Source organism: Channa argus, chromosome 15, assembly GCF_033026475.1.
Source record: "Channa argus isolate prfri chromosome 15, Channa argus male v1.0, whole genome shotgun sequence".
Classification (NCBI taxonomy): Eukaryota; Metazoa; Chordata; class Actinopteri; order Anabantiformes; family Channidae; genus Channa; species Channa argus.
In genome coordinates, this window is record NC_090211.1 from 15,479,301 (window position 1) to 15,493,208 (window position 13,908).

At 41.0% G+C, this 13,908-nt stretch overlaps 1 protein-coding gene and 28 non-coding genes across 29 annotated transcripts in view; all 29 read left to right on the forward strand.

The window, feature by feature from the left end:
* The window catches only part of LOC137100026 (cytoplasmic phosphatidylinositol transfer protein 1-like), a 158,010-nt gene that overhangs the window by 34,581 nt on the left and 109,521 nt on the right, over nucleotides 1–13,908 (forward strand). The gene's annotated exons all lie outside the window — the stretch shown is intronic.
* trnaw-cca (transfer RNA tryptophan (anticodon CCA)) lies at nucleotides 184–255 on the forward strand. Its single transcript has one exon. It is a non-coding gene; the product is annotated as a tRNA-Trp (tRNA).
* trnaw-cca (transfer RNA tryptophan (anticodon CCA)) lies at nucleotides 562–633 on the forward strand. The gene has a single exon. It is a non-coding gene; the product is annotated as a tRNA-Trp (tRNA).
* trnaw-cca (transfer RNA tryptophan (anticodon CCA)) lies at nucleotides 902–973 on the forward strand. Its single transcript has one exon. It is a non-coding gene; the product is annotated as a tRNA-Trp (tRNA).
* On the forward strand, nucleotides 1,393–1,464 carry trnaw-cca (transfer RNA tryptophan (anticodon CCA)). Its single transcript has one exon. It is a non-coding gene; the product is annotated as a tRNA-Trp (tRNA).
* Nucleotides 1,705–1,776, forward strand: trnaw-cca (transfer RNA tryptophan (anticodon CCA)). The gene has a single exon. It is a non-coding gene; the product is annotated as a tRNA-Trp (tRNA).
* On the forward strand, nucleotides 2,037–2,108 carry trnaw-cca (transfer RNA tryptophan (anticodon CCA)). Its single transcript has one exon. It is a non-coding gene; the product is annotated as a tRNA-Trp (tRNA).
* trnaw-cca (transfer RNA tryptophan (anticodon CCA)) lies at nucleotides 2,434–2,505 on the forward strand. The gene has a single exon. It is a non-coding gene; the product is annotated as a tRNA-Trp (tRNA).
* trnaw-cca (transfer RNA tryptophan (anticodon CCA)) lies at nucleotides 2,894–2,965 on the forward strand. The gene has a single exon. It is a non-coding gene; the product is annotated as a tRNA-Trp (tRNA).
* trnaw-cca (transfer RNA tryptophan (anticodon CCA)) lies at nucleotides 3,449–3,520 on the forward strand. Its single transcript has one exon. It is a non-coding gene; the product is annotated as a tRNA-Trp (tRNA).
* On the forward strand, nucleotides 4,287–4,358 carry trnaw-cca (transfer RNA tryptophan (anticodon CCA)). The gene has a single exon. It is a non-coding gene; the product is annotated as a tRNA-Trp (tRNA).
* trnaw-cca (transfer RNA tryptophan (anticodon CCA)) lies at nucleotides 5,039–5,110 on the forward strand. The gene has a single exon. It is a non-coding gene; the product is annotated as a tRNA-Trp (tRNA).
* On the forward strand, nucleotides 5,551–5,622 carry trnaw-cca (transfer RNA tryptophan (anticodon CCA)). Its single transcript has one exon. It is a non-coding gene; the product is annotated as a tRNA-Trp (tRNA).
* On the forward strand, nucleotides 6,389–6,460 carry trnaw-cca (transfer RNA tryptophan (anticodon CCA)). The gene has a single exon. It is a non-coding gene; the product is annotated as a tRNA-Trp (tRNA).
* On the forward strand, nucleotides 6,690–6,761 carry trnaw-cca (transfer RNA tryptophan (anticodon CCA)). Its single transcript has one exon. It is a non-coding gene; the product is annotated as a tRNA-Trp (tRNA).
* Nucleotides 7,069–7,140, forward strand: trnaw-cca (transfer RNA tryptophan (anticodon CCA)). Its single transcript has one exon. It is a non-coding gene; the product is annotated as a tRNA-Trp (tRNA).
* Nucleotides 7,578–7,649, forward strand: trnaw-cca (transfer RNA tryptophan (anticodon CCA)). Its single transcript has one exon. It is a non-coding gene; the product is annotated as a tRNA-Trp (tRNA).
* Nucleotides 7,941–8,012, forward strand: trnaw-cca (transfer RNA tryptophan (anticodon CCA)). The gene has a single exon. It is a non-coding gene; the product is annotated as a tRNA-Trp (tRNA).
* trnaw-cca (transfer RNA tryptophan (anticodon CCA)) lies at nucleotides 8,281–8,352 on the forward strand. Its single transcript has one exon. It is a non-coding gene; the product is annotated as a tRNA-Trp (tRNA).
* On the forward strand, nucleotides 9,119–9,190 carry trnaw-cca (transfer RNA tryptophan (anticodon CCA)). Its single transcript has one exon. It is a non-coding gene; the product is annotated as a tRNA-Trp (tRNA).
* On the forward strand, nucleotides 9,871–9,942 carry trnaw-cca (transfer RNA tryptophan (anticodon CCA)). Its single transcript has one exon. It is a non-coding gene; the product is annotated as a tRNA-Trp (tRNA).
* On the forward strand, nucleotides 10,383–10,454 carry trnaw-cca (transfer RNA tryptophan (anticodon CCA)). Its single transcript has one exon. It is a non-coding gene; the product is annotated as a tRNA-Trp (tRNA).
* Nucleotides 11,221–11,292, forward strand: trnaw-cca (transfer RNA tryptophan (anticodon CCA)). Its single transcript has one exon. It is a non-coding gene; the product is annotated as a tRNA-Trp (tRNA).
* trnaw-cca (transfer RNA tryptophan (anticodon CCA)) lies at nucleotides 11,522–11,593 on the forward strand. The gene has a single exon. It is a non-coding gene; the product is annotated as a tRNA-Trp (tRNA).
* trnaw-cca (transfer RNA tryptophan (anticodon CCA)) lies at nucleotides 11,901–11,972 on the forward strand. The gene has a single exon. It is a non-coding gene; the product is annotated as a tRNA-Trp (tRNA).
* Nucleotides 12,410–12,481, forward strand: trnaw-cca (transfer RNA tryptophan (anticodon CCA)). Its single transcript has one exon. It is a non-coding gene; the product is annotated as a tRNA-Trp (tRNA).
* Nucleotides 12,773–12,844, forward strand: trnaw-cca (transfer RNA tryptophan (anticodon CCA)). The gene has a single exon. It is a non-coding gene; the product is annotated as a tRNA-Trp (tRNA).
* On the forward strand, nucleotides 13,113–13,184 carry trnaw-cca (transfer RNA tryptophan (anticodon CCA)). The gene has a single exon. It is a non-coding gene; the product is annotated as a tRNA-Trp (tRNA).
* On the forward strand, nucleotides 13,510–13,581 carry trnaw-cca (transfer RNA tryptophan (anticodon CCA)). Its single transcript has one exon. It is a non-coding gene; the product is annotated as a tRNA-Trp (tRNA).

Genomic DNA, 13,908 nt, shown 5'->3' on the forward strand with positions numbered 1-13,908 from the left:
AAGGATCATATTGCTGTTGTTGCAAGTTGCGTAACAATAAATCCCTTGCGGGGAGGTGATTTTTATAAAATGTTTTGGGGAGGGTGCATAAAATTGCTCCTTTTTCATCTCCTGGTAGTATTCCACTGAGCCTGACCATGTTTTCAGACTGGACACTCACTAGTTAAGTCACAACAATTTTCAGACTCTGTGGCGCAATGGTAGCGCGTTTGACTCCAGATCAGAAGGCTGTGTGTTCAAATCACATCAGGGTCAATAAGTTTCATTCTGCTACTTTTGCTGTAGCGCTTCTGACTCCAGATCAGAAGGTTGTGTGTTCAAATCACATCAGGGTCAATAAATTTTGTCCTACTACTTCTGCCAAAATGACACTGAGCAATTCCATGTATTTTAAAGGATCATATTGCTGTTGTTGCAAGTTGCGTCACAATAAATCCCTTGCGGGGAGGTGATTTTTGTAAAATGTTTTGGGGAGGGTGCATAAAATTGCTCGTTTTTTCAGCTCCTGATAGTATTTCACTGAGCATGACCATGTCCCTATTTAACCCACAATAACTTTCAGACTCTGTGGAGCAATGGTAGCGCGTCTGACTCCAGATCAGAAGGTTGTGTGTTCAAATCACATCAGGGTCAATGAATTTTGTCCTGCTACTTCTGCCAAAATGACATTGAGCCATTCTATGTATTTCAAAGGATCTCATTTCTGTTGTGGCACATAAATCCTTTGTGGAGAGGGGATTTCTATAAAATGTTGTGGGGAGGGTGCATCCGTTGCGGGGAAGTGATTTTTATAAAATGTTTTGGGGAGGGTGCATAAAATTGCTCGTTTTTCATCTCATGACACTATTCCTGACCATGTTTTCAGACTGGACACTCACTAGTTAAGTCACCGCAATTTTCAGACTCTGTGGCGCAATGCTAGCGCGTCTGACTCCAGATCAGAAGGTTGTGTGTTCAAATCACATCAGGGTCAATAAGTTTCATTCTGCGACTTTTGCGGTAGCGTGTCTGACTCCAGATCAGAAGGTTGTGTGTTCAAATCACATCAGGGTCAATAAATTTTGTCCTGCTACTTCTGCCAAAATGACACTGAGCAATTCCAGGTATTTTAAAGGATCTTATTGCTGTTGTTGCAACTACTTCTGCCAAAATGACATTGAGCAATTCCATGTATTTTAAAGGATCATATTGCTGTTGTTGCAAGTTGTGTCACAATAAATCCTTTGCGGGGAGGTGATTTTTATAAAATGTTTTGGGGAGGGTGCATCCCTTGCGGGGAAGTGATTTTTATAAAATATTTTGGGGATGGTGCATAAAATTGCTCGATTTTCATCTCCTGACACTATTCCACTGAGCCTGACCATGTCACTACTTTGCCCCCAATAATTTCCAGACTCTGTGGCGCAATGGTAGCGCGTCTGACTCCAGATCAGAAGGTTGTGTGTTCAATTCACATCAGGGTCAATAAGTTTCATACTGTTACTTCTGCCAAAATGACATTGAGCCATTCCAAGTATTTTAAAGGATCTTATTGCTTTTGTTGCAAGTTGCGTCACAATAAATCCCTTGCGGGGAGGTGATTTTTATAAAATGTTTTGGGGAGGGTGCATAAAACTGCTCGTTTTTCATCTCCTGGTAGTATTCCACTGAGCCTGACCATGTTTTCAGACTGGACACTCACTAGTTAAGTCACAGCAATTTTCAGACTCTGTGGTGCAATGGTAGCGCGTTTGACTCCAGATCAGAAGGATGTGTGTTCAAATCACCTCAGGGTCAATAAATTTCATCCTGTTACTTCTGCCAAACTGACATTGAACCCATTCCATTTATTTTAAAACATCTCACTGCTGCTTAAGGATCTTATTGCTGTTGTTGCAAGTTGCGTGACAATAAATCCCTTGCGGGGAGGTGATTTTTATAAAATGTTTTGGGGAGGGTGCATAAAATTGCTCGTTTTTCATCTCCTGGTAGTATTCCACTGAGCCTGACCATGTTTTCAGACTGGACACTCACTAGTTAAGTCACCACAATTTTCAGACTCTGTGGCCCAATGGTAGCGCGTCTGACTCCAAATCAGAAGGTTGTGTGTTCAAATCACATCAGGGTCAATAAGTTTCATCCTGTTACTTCTGCCAAAATGACATTGAGCCATTCCATTTATTTCAAAACATCTCACTACTGCTTAAGGATCTTATTACTGTTGTTGCAACTACTTCTGCCAAAATGATATTGAGCAATTCCAAGTATTTTAAAGGATCATATTGCTGTTGTTGCAAGTTGCGTCGCAATAAATCCCTTGCGGGGAGGTGATTTTTATAAAATGGTTTGGGGAGGGTGCATAAAATTGCTCGTTTTTCATCTCCTGATAGTATTTCACTGAGCCTGACCATGTTTTAAAACTGGACACTAACAAATTAATTCATACGATTTTCAGACTCTGTGGTGCCATGGTAGCGCGTCTGACTCCAGATCAGAAGGTTGTGTGTTCAAATCACATCAGGGTCAATAAGTTTCGTTCAGCTACTTTTGCGGTAGCGCGTCTGACTCCAGATCAGAAGGTTGTGTGTTCAAATCACATCAGGGTCAATAAATTTTGTCCTGCTACTTCTGCCAAAATGACACTGAGCAATTCCAGGTATTTTAAAGGATCTTATTGCTGTTGTTGCAACTACTTCTGCCAAAATGACATTGAGCAATTCCAGGTATTTTAAAGGATCATATTGCTATTGTTGCAAGTTGCGTCACAATAAATCCTTTGCGGGGAGGTGATTTATATAAAATGTTTTGGGGATGGTGCACAAAATTGCTCGTTTTTCATCTCCTGGTAGTATTCCACTGAGCCTGACCATGTTTTCAGACTGGACACTCACTAGTTAAGTCACTGCAATTTTCAGACTCTGTGGCGCAATGGTAGTGCGTCTGACTCCAGATCAGAAGGTTGTGTGTTCAAATCACATCAGGGTCAATAAGTTTCATTCTGCTACTTTTGCGGTAGCGCGTCTGACTCCAGATCAGAAGGTTGTGTGTTCAAATCACATCAGGGTCAATAAGTTTCGTTCAGTTACTTTTGCGGTAGCGCGTCTGACTCCAGATCAGAAGGTTGTGTGTTCATATCACATCAGGGTCAATAGGTTTCATTCTGCTACTTTTGCGGTAGCGCGTCTGACTCCAGATCAGAAGGTTGCGTGTTTAATTCACATCAGGGTCAATAAATTTTGTCCTACTACTTCTGCCAAAATGACATTGAGCAATTCCATGTATTTTAAAGGATCATATTGCTTTTGTTGCAAGTTGCGTGACAATAAATCCCTTGCGGTGAAGTGATTTTTATAAAATGTTTTGGGGAGGGTGCATGAAATTGCTCGTTTTTCATCTCCTGACACTATTCCACTGAGCCTGACCATGTTTTCAGACTGGACACTCACTACTTAAGTCACCGCAATTTTCAGACTCTGTGGCGCAATGGTAGCACGTCTGACTCCAGATCAGAAGGTTGTGTGTTCAAATCACATCAGGGTCAATAGGTTTCATTCTGCTACTTTTGCGGTAGCGCGTCTGACTCCAGATCAGAAGGTTGTGTGTTCAAATCACATCAGGGTCAATAAATTTTGTCCTGCTACTTCTGCCAAAATGACACTGAGCAATTCCAGGTATTTTAAAGAATCTTATTGCTGTTATTGCAACTACTTCTGCCAAAATGACATTGAGCAATTCCATGTATTTTAAAGGATCATATTGCTTTTGTTGCAAGTTGCGTCACAATAAATCCCTTGCGGGGAGGTGATTTTTATAAAATGTTTTGGGGAGGGTGCATAAAACTGCTCGTTTTTCATCTCCTGGTAGTATTCCACTGAGCCTGACCATGTTTTCAGACTGGACACTCACTAGTTAAGTCACAGCAATTTTCAGACTCTGTGGTGCAATGGTAGGGCGTTTGACTCCAGATCAGAAGGTTGTGTGTTCAAATCACCTCAGGGTCAATAAGTTTCTTTCTGCTACTTTTGCGGTAGAGCGTCTGACTCCAGATCAGAAGGTTGTGTGTTCAAATCACATCAGGGTCAATAAATTTTGTGCTACTACTTCTGCCAAAATGACATTGAGCAATTCCAAGTATTTTAAAGGATCTTATTGCTGTTGTTGTAAGTTGCGTCACAATAAAACCCTTGCGGGGAAGTAATTTTTATAAAATGTTTTGGGGAGGGTGCATAAAATTGCTCGTTTTTTCAGCTCCTGATAGTATTTCACTGAGCCTGACCATCTCCCTACTTAGCCCACAATAACTTTCAGACTCTGTGGCGCAACGGTAGCGCGTCTGACTCCAGATCAGAAGGTTGTGTGTTCAAATCACATCAGGGTCAATAAGTTTTGTTCTGCTACTTTTGCGGTAGCGCGTCTGACTCCAGATCAGAAGGTTGTGTGTTCAAATCACATCAGGGTCAATAAGTTTCATTCTGCTACTTCTTCCAAAATGACATTGAGCCATTCCAAGTATTTTAAAGGATCTTATTGCTGTTGTTGCAGGTTGCGTCACAATAAATCCCTTGCGGGGAGGTGATTTTTATAAAATGTTTTGGGGAGGGTGCATAAAATTGCTCGTTTTTTTATCTCCTGGTAGTATTCCACTGAGCCTGACCATGTTTTCAGACTGGACACTCACTAGTTAAGTCACTGCAATTTTCAGACTCTGTGGCCCAATGCGTCTGACTCCAGATCAGAAGGTTGTGTGTTCAAATCACATCAGGGTCAATAAATTTTGTCCTACTACTTCTGCCAAAATGACACTGAGCAATTCCAGGTATTTTAAAGGATCTTATTGCTGTTGTTGCAATTACTTCTGCCAAAATGACATTGAGCAATTCCATGTATTTTAAAGGATCATATTGCTGTTGTTGCAAGTTGTGTCACAATAAATCCCTTGCGGGGAGGAGATTTTTATAAAATGTTTTGGGGAGGGTGCATAAAATTGCTCGTTTTTTCAGCTCCTGATAGTATTTCACTGAGCCTGACGATGTCCCTACTTAGCCCACAATAATTTTCAGACTCTGTGGCGCAACGGTAGCGCGTCTAACTCCAGATCAGAAGGTTGTGTGTTCAAATCACATCAGGGTCAATAAATTTTGTCCTACTACTTCTGCCAAAATGACACTGAGCAATTCCAGGTATTTTAAAGGATCTTATTGCTGTTGTTGCAACTACTTCTGCCAAAATGACATTGAGCAATTCCATGTATTTTAAAGGATCTTATTGCTGTTGTTGCAACTACTTCTGCCAAAATGACACTGAGCAATTCCAGGTAGTTTAAAGGATCTTATTGCTGTCGTTGCAACTACTTCTGCAAAAATGATATAGAGCAATTCCATGTATTTTAAAGGATCATATTGCTGTTGTTGCAAGTTACGTCACAATAAATCCCTTGCGGGGAGGTGATTTTTATAAAATGTTTTGGGAGGGTGCATAAAATTACTTGTTTTTCATCTCCTGACACTATTCCACTGAGCCTGACCATGTTTTCAGACTGGACACTCACTAGTTAAGTCACTGCAATTTTCGGACTCTGTGGCGCAATGGTAGCGCGTCTGACTCCAGATCAGAAGGTTGTGTGTTCAAATCACATCAGGGTCAATAAGTTTCATTCTGCTACTTTTGCGGTAGCGCGTCTGACTCCAGATCAGAAGGTTGTGTGTTCAAATCACATCAGGGTCAATAAATTTTGTCCTACTACTTCTGCCAAAATGACACTGAGCAATTCCAGGTATTTTAAAGGATCTTATTGTTGTTGTTGCAACTACTTCTGCCAAAATGACATTGAGCAATTCCATGTATTTTAAAGGATCATATTGCTTTTGTTGCAAGTTGCGTGACAATAAATCCCTTGCGGTGAAGTGATTTTTATAAAATGTTTTGGGGAGGGTGCATAAAATTGCTTGTTTTTCATCTCCTGACACTATTCCACTGAGCCTGACCATGTTTTCAGACTTGACACTCACTAGTTAAGTCACCGCAATTTTCAGATTCTGTGGCTCAATGGTAGCGCGTCTGACTCCAGAGCAGAAGGTTGTGTGTTCAAATCACATCAGGGTCAATAAGTTTCATTCTGCTACTTTTGCGGTAGCGCGTCTGACTCCAGATCAGAAGGTTGTGTGTTCAAATCACATCAGGGTCAATAAGTTTCATTCTGCTACTTTTTCCAAAATGACATTGAGCCATTCCAAGTATTTTAAAGGATCTTATTGCTGTTGTTGCAGGTTGCGTCACAATAAATCCCTTGCGGGGAGGTGATTTTTATAAAATGTTTTGGGGAGGGTGCATAAAATTGCTCGTTTTTTCAGCTCCTGATAGTATTTCACTGAGCCTGACCATGTCCCTATTTAGCCCACAATAATTTTCAAACTCTGTGGCTCAACGGTAGCGCGTCTGACTCCAGATCAGAAGGTTGTGTGTTCAAATCACATCAGGGTCAATGAATTTTGTCCTGCTACTTCTGCCAAAATGACATTGAGCCATTCTATGTATTTCAAAGGATCTCATTTCTGTTGTGGCACATAAATCCCTTGTGGAGAGAGGATTTCTATAAAATGTTTTGGGGAGGGTGCATAAAATTGCTCGTTTTTCATCTCCTGACACTATTCCACTGAGCCTGACCATGTTTTCAGACTGGACACTCACTAGTTAAGTCACCGCAATTTTCAGACTCTGTGGCGCAATGGTAGCGCGTCTGACTCCAGATCAGAAGGCTGTGTGTTCAAATCACATCAGGGTCAATAAGTTTCATTCTGCTACTTCTTCCAAAATGACATTGAGCCATTCCAGGTATTTTAAAGGATCTTATTGCTGTTGTTGCAACTACTTCTGCCAAAATGACACTGAGCAATTCCATGTATTTTAAAGGATCATATTGCTGTTGTTGCAAGTTGCGTAACAATAAATCCCTTGCGGGGAGGTGATTTTTATAAAATGTTTTGGGGAGGGTGCATAAAATTGCTCGTTTTTCATCTCCTGGTAGTATTCCACTGAGCCTGACCATGTTTTCAGACTGGACACTCACTAGTTAAGTCACAGCAATTTTCAGACTCTGTGGCGCAATGGTAGCGCGTTTGACTCCAGATCAGAAGGCTGTGTGTTCAAATCACATCAGGGTCAATAAGTTTCATTCTGCTACTTTTGCGGTAGCGCTTCTGACTCCAGATCAGAAGGTTGTGTGTTCAAATCACATCAGGGTCAATAAATTTTGTGCTACTACTTCTGCCAAAATGACATTGAGCAATTCCAAGTATTTTAAAGGATCTTATTGCTGTTGTTGCAAGTTGCGTCACATTAAATCCCTTGCGAGGAGGTGATTCTTATAAAATGTTTTGGGGAGGGTGCATAAAATTCCTCGTTTTTTCAGCTCCTGATAGTATTTCACTGAGCCTGACCATGTTCTGAGACTGGACACTCACTACTTGACTCACTACTTGATATTGAGCCATTCCAGCTAATTTAAAGGACCTTGTTGCAAGTTGCGACTAACTAACTCAGCTCCTGATAGTATTCCACTGAGCCTGACCATGTCACTACTTAGCCCCCAACAATTTCCAGACTCTGTGGCGCAATGGTAGCGCGTCTGACTCCAGATCAGAAGGTTGTGTGTTCAATTCACATCAGGGTCAATAAGTTTCATCCTTTACTTCTGCCAAAATGACATTGAGCCATTCCAGGTATTTTAAAGGATCTTATTGCTGTTATTGCAACTACTTCTGCCAAAATGACACTGAGCAATTCCATGTATTTTAAAGGATCATATTGCTGTTGTTGCAAGTTGCGTCACAATAAATCCCTTGCGGGGAGGTGATTTTTGTAAAATGTTTTGGGGAGGGTGCATAAAATTGCTCGTTTTTTCAGCTCCTGATAGTATTTCACTGAGCCTGACCATGTCCCTATTTAACCCACAATAATTTCCAGACTCTGTGGAGCAATGGTAGCGCGTCTGACTCCAGATCAGAAGGTTGTGTGTTCAAATCACATCAGGGTCAATGAATTTTGTCCTGCTACTTCTGCCAAAATGACATTGAGCCATTCTATGTATTTCAAAGGATCTCATTTCTGTTGTGGCACATAAATCCTTTGTGGAGAGGGGATTTCTATAAAATGTTGTGGGGAGGGTGCATCCCTTGCGGGGAAGTGATTTTTATAAAATGTTTTGGGGAGGGTGCATAAAATTGCTCGTTTTTCATCTCATGACACTATTCCTGACCATGTTTTCAGACTGGACACTCACTAGTTAAGTCACCGCAATTTTCAGACTCTGTGGCGCAATGGTAGCACGTCTGACTCCAGATCAGAAGGTTGTGTGTTCAAATCACATCAGGGTCAATAGGTTTCATTCTGCTACTTTTGCGGTAGCGCGTCTGACTCCAGATCAGAAGGTTGTGTGTTCAAATCACATCAGGGTCAATAAATTTTGTCCTGCTACTTCTGCCAAAATGACACTGAGCAATTCCAGGTATTTTAAAGAATCTTATTGCTGTTATTGCAACTACTTCTGCCAAAATGACATTGAGCAATTCCATGTATTTTAAAGGATCATATTGCTTTTGTTGCAAGTTGCGTCACAATAAATCCCTTGCGGGGAGGTGATTTTTATAAAATGTTTTGGGGAGGGTGCATAAAACTGCTCGTTTTTCATCTCCTGGTAGTATTCCACTGAGCCTGACCATGTTTTCAGACTGGACACTCACTAGTTAAGTCACAGCAATTTTCAGACTCTGTGGTGCAATGGTAGGGCGTTTGACTCCAGATCAGAAGGTTGTGTGTTCAAATCACCTCAGGGTCAATAAGTTTCTTTCTGCTACTTTTGCGGTAGAGCGTCTGACTCCAGATCAGAAGGTTGTGTGTTCAAATCACATCAGGGTCAATAAATTTTGTGCTACTACTTCTGCCAAAATGACATTGAGCAATTCCAAGTATTTTAAAGGATCTTATTGCTGTTGTTGTAAGTTGCGTCACAATAAAACCCTTGCGGGGAAGTAATTTTTATAAAATGTTTTGGGGAGGGTGCATAAAATTGCTCGTTTTTTCAGCTCCTGATAGTATTTCACTGAGCCTGACCATCTCCCTACTTAGCCCACAATAACTTTCAGACTCTGTGGCGCAACGGTAGCGCGTCTGACTCCAGATCAGAAGGTTGTGTGTTCAAATCACATCAGGGTCAATAAGTTTTGTTCTGCTACTTTTGCGGTAGCGCGTCTGACTCCAGATCAGAAGGTTGTGTGTTCAAATCACATCAGGGTCAATAAGTTTCATTCTGCTACTTCTTCCAAAATGACATTGAGCCATTCCAAGTATTTTAAAGGATCTTATTGCTGTTGTTGCAGGTTGCGTCACAATAAATCCCTTGCGGGGAGGTGATTTTTATAAAATGTTTTGGGGAGGGTGCATAAAATTGCTCGTTTTTTTATCTCCTGGTAGTATTCCACTGAGCCTGACCATGTTTTCAGACTGGACACTCACTAGTTAAGTCACTGCAATTTTCAGACTCTGTGGCCCAATGCGTCTGACTCCAGATCAGAAGGTTGTGTGTTCAAATCACATCAGGGTCAATAAATTTTGTCCTACTACTTCTGCCAAAATGACACTGAGCAATTCCAGGTATTTTAAAGGATCTTATTGCTGTTGTTGCAATTACTTCTGCCAAAATGACATTGAGCAATTCCATGTATTTTAAAGGATCATATTGCTGTTGTTGCAAGTTGTGTCACAATAAATCCCTTGCGGGGAGGAGATTTTTATAAAATGTTTTGGGGAGGGTGCATAAAATTGCTCGTTTTTTCAGCTCCTGATAGTATTTCACTGAGCCTGACGATGTCCCTACTTAGCCCACAATAATTTTCAGACTCTGTGGCGCAACGGTAGCGCGTCTAACTCCAGATCAGAAGGTTGTGTGTTCAAATCACATCAGGGTCAATAAATTTTGTCCTACTACTTCTGCCAAAATGACACTGAGCAATTCCAGGTATTTTAAAGGATCTTATTGCTGTTGTTGCAACTACTTCTGCCAAAATGACATTGAGCAATTCCATGTATTTTAAAGGATCTTATTGCTGTTGTTGCAACTACTTCTGCCAAAATGACACTGAGCAATTCCAGGTAGTTTAAAGGATCTTATTGCTGTCGTTGCAACTACTTCTGCAAAAATGATATAGAGCAATTCCATGTATTTTAAAGGATCATATTGCTGTTGTTGCAAGTTACGTCACAATAAATCCCTTGCGGGGAGGTGATTTTTATAAAATGTTTTGGGAGGGTGCATAAAATTACTTGTTTTTCATCTCCTGACACTATTCCACTGAGCCTGACCATGTTTTCAGACTGGACACTCACTAGTTAAGTCACTGCAATTTTCGGACTCTGTGGCGCAATGGTAGCGCGTCTGACTCCAGATCAGAAGGTTGTGTGTTCAAATCACATCAGGGTCAATAAGTTTCATTCTGCTACTTTTGCGGTAGCGCGTCTGACTCCAGATCAGAAGGTTGTGTGTTCAAATCACATCAGGGTCAATAAATTTTGTCCTACTACTTCTGCCAAAATGACACTGAGCAATTCCAGGTATTTTAAAGGATCTTATTGTTGTTGTTGCAACTACTTCTGCCAAAATGACATTGAGCAATTCCATGTATTTTAAAGGATCATATTGCTTTTGTTGCAAGTTGCGTGACAATAAATCCCTTGCGGTGAAGTGATTTTTATAAAATGTTTTGGGGAGGGTGCATAAAATTGCTTGTTTTTCATCTCCTGACACTATTCCACTGAGCCTGACCATGTTTTCAGACTTGACACTCACTAGTTAAGTCACCGCAATTTTCAGATTCTGTGGCTCAATGGTAGCGCGTCTGACTCCAGAGCAGAAGGTTGTGTGTTCAAATCACATCAGGGTCAATAAGTTTCATTCTGCTACTTTTGCGGTAGCGCGTCTGACTCCAGATCAGAAGGTTGTGTGTTCAAATCACATCAGGGTCAATAAGTTTCATTCTGCTACTTTTTCCAAAATGACATTGAGCCATTCCAAGTATTTTAAAGGATCTTATTGCTGTTGTTGCAGGTTGCGTCACAATAAATCCCTTGCGGGGAGGTGATTTTTATAAAATGTTTTGGGGAGGGTGCATAAAATTGCTCGTTTTTTCAGCTCCTGATAGTATTTCACTGAGCCTGACCATGTCCCTATTTAGCCCACAATAATTTTCAAACTCTGTGGCTCAACGGTAGCGCGTCTGACTCCAGATCAGAAGGTTGTGTGTTCAAATCACATCAGGGTCAATGAATTTTGTCCTGCTACTTCTGCCAAAATGACATTGAGCCATTCTATGTATTTCAAAGGATCTCATTTCTGTTGTGGCACATAAATCCCTTGTGGAGAGAGGATTTCTATAAAATGTTTTGGGGAGGGTGCATAAAATTGCTCGTTTTTCATCTCCTGACACTATTCCACTGAGCCTGACCATGTTTTCAGACTGGACACTCACTAGTTAAGTCACCGCAATTTTCAGACTCTGTGGCGCAATGGTAGCGCGTCTGACTCCAGATCAGAAGGCTGTGTGTTCAAATCACATCAGGGTCAATAAGTTTCATTCTGCTACTTCTTCCAAAATGACATTGAGCCATTCCAGGTATTTTAAAGGATCTTATTGCTGTTGTTGCAACTACTTCTGCCAAAATGACACTGAGCAATTCCATGTATTTTAAAGGATCATATTGCTGTTGTTGCAAGTTGCGTAACAATAAATCCCTTGCGGGGAGGTGATTTTTATAAAATGTTTTGGGGAGGGTGCATAAAATTGCTCGTTTTTCATCTCCTGGTAGTATTCCACTGAGCCTGACCATGTTTTCAGACTGGACACTCACTAGTTAAGTCACAGCAATTTTCAGACTCTGTGGCGCAATGGTAGCGCGTTTGACTCCAGATCAGAAGGCTGTGTGTTCAAATCACATCAGGGTCAATAAGTTTCATTCTGCTACTTTTGCGGTAGCGCTTCTGACTCCAGATCAGAAGGTTGTGTGTTCAAATCACATCAGGGTCAATAAATTTTGTGCTACTACTTCTGCCAAAATGACATTGAGCAATTCCAAGTATTTTAAAGGATCTTATTGCTGTTGTTGCAAGTTGCGTCACATTAAATCCCTTGCGAGGAGGTGATTCTTATAAAATGTTTTGGGGAGGGTGCATAAAATTCCTCGTTTTTTCAGCTCCTGATAGTATTTCACTGAGCCTGACCATGTTCTGAGACTGGACACTCACTACTTGACTCACTACTTGATATTGAGCCATTCCAGCTAATTTAAAGGACCTTGTTGCAAGTTGCGACTAACTAACTCAGCTCCTGATAGTATTCCACTGAGCCTGACCATGTCACTACTTAGCCCCCAACAATTTCCAGACTCTGTGGCGCAATGGTAGCGCGTCTGACTCCAGATCAGAAGGTTGTGTGTTCAATTCACATCAGGGTCAATAAGTTTCATCCTTTACTTCTGCCAAAATGACATTGAGCCATTCCAGGTATTTTAAAGGATCTTATTGCTGTTATTGCAACTACTTCTGCCAAAATGACACTGAGCAATTCCATGTATTTTAAAGGATCATATTGCTGTTGTTGCAAGTTGCGTCACAATAAATCCCTTGCGGGGAGGTGATTTTTGTAAAATGTTTTGGGGAGGGTGCATAAAATTGCTCGTTTTTTCAGCTCCTGATAGTATTTCACTGAGCCTGACCATGTCCCTATTTAACCCACAATAATTTCCAGACTCTGTGGAGCAATGGTAGCGCGTCTGACTCCAGATCAGAAGGTTGTGTGTTCAAATCACATCAGGGTCAATGAATTTTGTCCTGCTACTTCTGCCAAAATGACATTGAGCCATTCTATGTATTTCAAAGGATCTCATTTCTGTTGTGGCACATAAATCCTTTGTGGAGAGGGGATTTCTATAAAATGTTGTGGGGAGGGTGCATCCCTTGCGGGGAAGTGATTTTTATAAAATGTTTTGGGGAGGGTGCATAAAATTGCTCGTTTTTCATCTCATGACACTATTCCTGACCATGTTTTCAGACTGGACACTCACTAGTTAAGTCACCGCAATTTTCAGACTCTGTGGCGCAATGGTAGCGCGTCTGACTCCAGATCAGAAGGTTGTGTGTTCAAATCACATCAGGGTCAATAAGTTTCATCCTGTTACTTCTGCCAAAATGACATTGAGCCATTCCATTTATTTCAAAACATCTCACTGCTGCTTAAGGATCTTATTGCTGTTGTTGCAACTACTTCTGCCAAAATGATATTGAGCAATTCCAAGTATTTTAAAGGATCATATTGCTGTTGTTGCAAGTTGCGTCACAATAAATCCCTTGCGGGGAGGTGATTTTTATAAAATGGTTTGGGGAGGGTGCATAAAATTGCTCGTTTTTCATCTCCTGATAGTATTTCACTGAGCCTGACCATGTTTTAAAACTGGACACTAACAAATTAATTCATACGATTTTCAGACTCTGTGGTGCCATGGTAGCGCGTCTGACTCCAGATCAGAAGGTTGTGTGTTCAAATCACATCAGGGTCAATAAGTTTCGTTCAGCTACTTTTGCGGTAGCGCGTCTGACTCCAGATCAGAAGGTTGTGTGTTCATATCACATCAGGGTCAATAGGTTTCATTCTGCTACTTTTGCGGTAGCGCGTCTGACTCCAGATCAGAAGGTTGTGTGTTCAAATCACATCAGGGTCAATAAATTTTGTCCTGCTACTTCTGCCAAAATGACACTGAGCAATTCCAGGTATTTTAAAGGATGTTATTGCTGTTGTTGCAACTACTTCTGCCAAAATGACATTGAGCAATTCCATGTATTTTAAAGGATCATATTGCTGTTATTGCAAGTTGCGTCACAATAAA